We start from the raw sequence: 4,579 nt of genomic DNA, 5'->3' as shown, positions 1-4,579 counted from the left end.
ATTGGCCCCAGACAGGGTTGCTGGGTGGATCTCAGTCATGGTGCATGCAGGAGTCTATCTCTCTATCTCCTCTCTTCTCTCTCTCTCTCTCTCACTCTCTCTCTCTCTCACACACACACACACACAAATACACACACACACATCTCACAGTACTGTCATGAGGATTAAATTAGATATTGCCTGTGAAAAAGCATACAGAGACATGTTTACAGCTGTTAAGACTGAAATAGCAGCCATTATTATGGTGTAATCTTTGCCAACTGCTTTTTGAATGACATCACAACATCTTAATAAGCTACCCTTTTTTGAAACACCGTCAATCTTTCTTCTTGCCCATCTGTGATGAAGCTAAGAATCTGATCAACATAATAGCATAGCAGCATCAAAAAGAGGGAAGTAAAACAAAATTGGGATGTTCTTGCTTCATCATTTTCCTTAAAAAACTTTTGTGAGAGCTTACTGTGGGCAAGGCATGGTTGACTAGAAGAAATATAGTTCTGGCCTGACCTGTGGTGGTGCAGTGGATAAAGCGTCGACCTGGAAATGCTGAGGTCACTGGTTCGAAACCCAGGGCTTGTCTGGTCAAGGCACATATGGGAGTTGATGCTTCAGCTCCTCCTCTCTGTCTCTCTCTGTCTCTCCTCTCTAAAATGAATAAATAAAAATTAAAATTAAAATAAAAAAAAAAGAAATATAGTTCTTACCAGTTACTAAATGAACAGAAAAACACCTCCTTCCTACTTCAGAAAGAAACCAGCATATAGACTGTCTGGAAAGGTCTATGACAACGCTGCCCAGTGGAGTTTAAATTGGTTAGCAGCACATTTTAAAAAAAGTAAAAAGGGAAAGTCCTGGCTGGATAGTTTGGTTAGTTGAGCATCTTTCTGGTATGCAAAGATTGTGGATTCAATCCCTGGTCAGGAACAGATTGATGTTCCTGTTTCCCTCCCTTCCTCTCACTCTAAAATCAATATATACATATACATATACATATACATATACATATACATATACATATACATATATATATATATATTTTTTTTCTGAAGCTGGAAACGGGGAGAGACAGTCAGACAGACTCCCGCATGCTCCCGACCGGGATCCACCCGGCATGCCCACCAGGGGCGACGCTCTGCCCACCAGGGGGCGATGCTCTGCCCCTCTGGGGCGTCGCTCTGCCGCGACCAGAGCCACCCCAGTGCCTGGGGCAGAGGTCAAGGAGCCATCCCCAGCGCCCGGGCCATCTTTGCTCCAATGGAGCCTTGGCTGCGGGAGGGGAGAGAGAGACAGAGAGGAAGGGAGGGGGTGGAGAAGCAAATGGGCGCTTCTCCTATGTGCCCTGGCCGGGAATCGAACCCGGGTCCCCTGCACGCCAGGCCGACGCTCTACCGCTGAGCCAACCGGCCAGGGCCTATATACATATTTTAAGAGTAAAAAAGAACAGGTGAGATTGGTATTAATATTAAGTTTAATAATATATTTAGTCAATGTATCTAAATGTTATTTTAATATACAATCAATATTAAATATTTATTGATTTTAAGAGAGGAAAGAAGAGAGAGAGAGAAAAAGAGCGATTTGTTTTTCCATTTATTTATGCATTCATTGGTTGATTTTTATTATTATTATTATTGAGAGGTGAGGAGGTAAGGACAGACTCCTGCATGCATCTCAAATGGGACCCACCCAGCAAGCCCATCTGGGGCCGCTGCTCCATTGCTTGGCAACCAAGCTATTTGAGAGCCTGAGGTGAGGCCACAGAGCCATCCTCAGTGCCTGGGACCAAGTTGCTCAAACCTGCCCAAACCTGCAGGAGGGGGAGAGAGAGAGAGGAAAGAGAGAGAGAGAGAGAGAGAATGGGAGGGGAAGGGGTGAAGAAGCAGATGGTCACTTCTCTTGTGTGCCCTGACCAGGAATTAAACTCAGTACTTCCACACGCTGGCTGACGCTCTACTGCTGAGCCCACTGGCCAGGGCCCATTGGTTGATTCTTGTATGTGCCCTGGCCTGGGATCCAACTTGCAACCTTGGCGTATCCAGATAATGCTTTAACCACTTGAGTTACCCAGCCAAGGCAATATTAAAAATTATTAAGGAAACATTCTATATTAAATTTTTTATACTAAGTCTTTGAAATCTGTTGTGTATTCTATACTTACATCACCTCAATTTGGATCAGTCATATTTCAAGGGCTCCATGGCCACATGTGTCTAGTAGCCACCATATTGGGCAGCACAGATCAGTCAGACCTTTAGAGAATTGCTAAAGAAAAGTGTTAACATATAATGTTTAATATTTGAACATTTGTCCTACATTACAGGGGCTCTGAGGTTTTATAGCTGACAAAGTTCACAATTAGCACTACCCAGATTTCCCTCCAGAATTGGAGCAAACATTCCTCCAGCTGCCAGGACTGTTGATGGCAAATGGCTCACAACTGAGTCTATCTGTGGGACTTGCCACTGCCAAAGGAAGTCATCTGACTGTCTGCCTTCCCTCAATTGGGACCACTACAAGGCCACCCAGCTCCAGAGCTTCCCTGGATGAACAGCTGTGGTCTTTGCTGTACCTGCATCCCAGCCCAATTTCTCCCTTTGCCTGATCCTCCAGCACTCACTTTCTTTTTCTTTATTTTTTATTTTTTGTATTTTTCTGAAGTTGGAAATGGGGAGGCAGTCAGACAGACTCCTGCATGCGCCCGACTGGGATCCACCCAGCATGCCCACCGGGGGGCGATGCTCTGCCCATCTGGGGCATCGCTCTGTTGTGACCAGAGCCATTCTAGCTCCTGAGGCAGAGGCCATGGAGCCATCCTCAGCGCCCGGGCCAACCCTGCTCCAATGGAGCCTCGGCTGCGGGAGGGGAAGAGAGAGACAGAGAGGAAGGAGAGGGGGAGGGGTGGAGAAGCAGATGGGCGCTTCTCCTGTGTGCCCTGGCCGGGAACTGAACCTGGGACTCAAACCCGGGACTCCTGCACGCCAGGCCAATGCTCTACCACTGAGCCAACCGGCCAAGGCCCAGCACTCACTTTCTTACAGATGTTGTTCTTGAGGTTATGCTCTGATACACCTCCTGCAGAGTGTGTTTTCCAGGGAAACTTCCTAAGGCTTCTGTCCCCAGTGTTACATTTGTCCTCAAGGCAAGTCGCTCTATCAACAGACTGAGAATTCTGTCTGTCATACTTGAACAAGGACAAGAAAGTCTGTGAGCCTCTTGTCACATGACTGGCTACATACTGGCAGCAAAGAAGAAAAATATATAATCACTGCAAATTTTCTCTTCAAAGTCCTTCCAGTTTGAGGAATAATGTTTGCTTCTCCAATTTCTATAAAACAATGGTGAGAAACTTGTCACTCAATATACCAATGAGATAAGATTGGTTGTCACTATGGGCCCATCATTTCCTCCCTTCTTCCTCATGTGGTGAGGGCTGTAGATATTCAACCTGGAGGTCCCAGCAACCTCTCTGAGAGCAACACCGGCTCTGAGTTACACTGCGTTCCAGTGCAGGGCTGCAAGCAAGGTAGCTAATATCCGGGTATTTTTTGGCACAACAATTGAGAGAAAACAAAGGGAGTATGACACTCTTTGATCTGTCTCTGTGATCTAAAATCTAGCTTAGCTTAGAAATGAGAGACAGCTTTGGTTTGAGACCCTAAAACAAACCCCTAAATTCTCAGGCAAAGGAAAAAAGGCATATTCCCTGTTCCCTTATTCCTTACTTTTCCACCTTTATAACCTCTCTCACTTGTTCTTTCTTCGCTTTCTCAACTTCTACCATTTTTGAGGACATCTCAAGTGCCTTCACTTCAATGAAACTTCCTTTCTTTCATTTTTAACAGCTTTATTTGAGAAATAATTCACATTCCAAGCAACCTACCATTCAATGTACTTAAACCATTGAATTTAAGTATTGAGGAGCCACTGCTCCACCTCACCCGCAGGTGTTGTAAAGTACCAAAAGCTACAGAATCAATATTCATATTTCAAGAGGCTTGAAGCACATTTTATTAATTTGGGTTAAGGTATGCAAAGAAATAGTGAGAAATAGTCTCTGTACTGTGTGATTGGCATAAAACCGGGATGGCCCTTGGCATTGTATAGTAAATGCAAAGGGGAGGAAAACATGGATCCCCAGACATTCTACCAACCCTGTGGGGAAAGAGGTGAATGGCTAGCCAGGTACAGGGAGAGAAAAGCCAAAATAAACCTTTACTTATAGCAATGAGCCATTTGCAGGCTGTTGTCCCCACAGAAACTACCTCTCCTATGTAAATGTGTGTGATTAACACGTGTGATTCTAGACAGAGAGATAACAGATGAACACTAGATAATATAGGAATGCCTTTTAATATGTAAAGAGACATCTTTCTACCATTGTGTTGGCTTGTAAATTTTGTTTTCTCCAAAATGATGTATGGCTTGCAAATTGAACATGGTCCTATCATGTTAAAGGACATATGACTATAACCAATAGTGGTAAAGGGCTCCTAATTGCAATTTTTTACTTCTGTACTTCCCACTTACAAAACTATAAAAACTAGGTAGAACAAAGGGCCGTCGAGCTCTCCCTCAGATT

This window comes from Saccopteryx bilineata, chromosome 10 (genome assembly GCF_036850765.1).
Source record: "Saccopteryx bilineata isolate mSacBil1 chromosome 10, mSacBil1_pri_phased_curated, whole genome shotgun sequence".
Lineage (NCBI taxonomy): Eukaryota > Metazoa > Chordata > Mammalia > Chiroptera > Emballonuridae > Saccopteryx > Saccopteryx bilineata.
Note: the sequence above shows the minus strand (reverse complement) of the source record.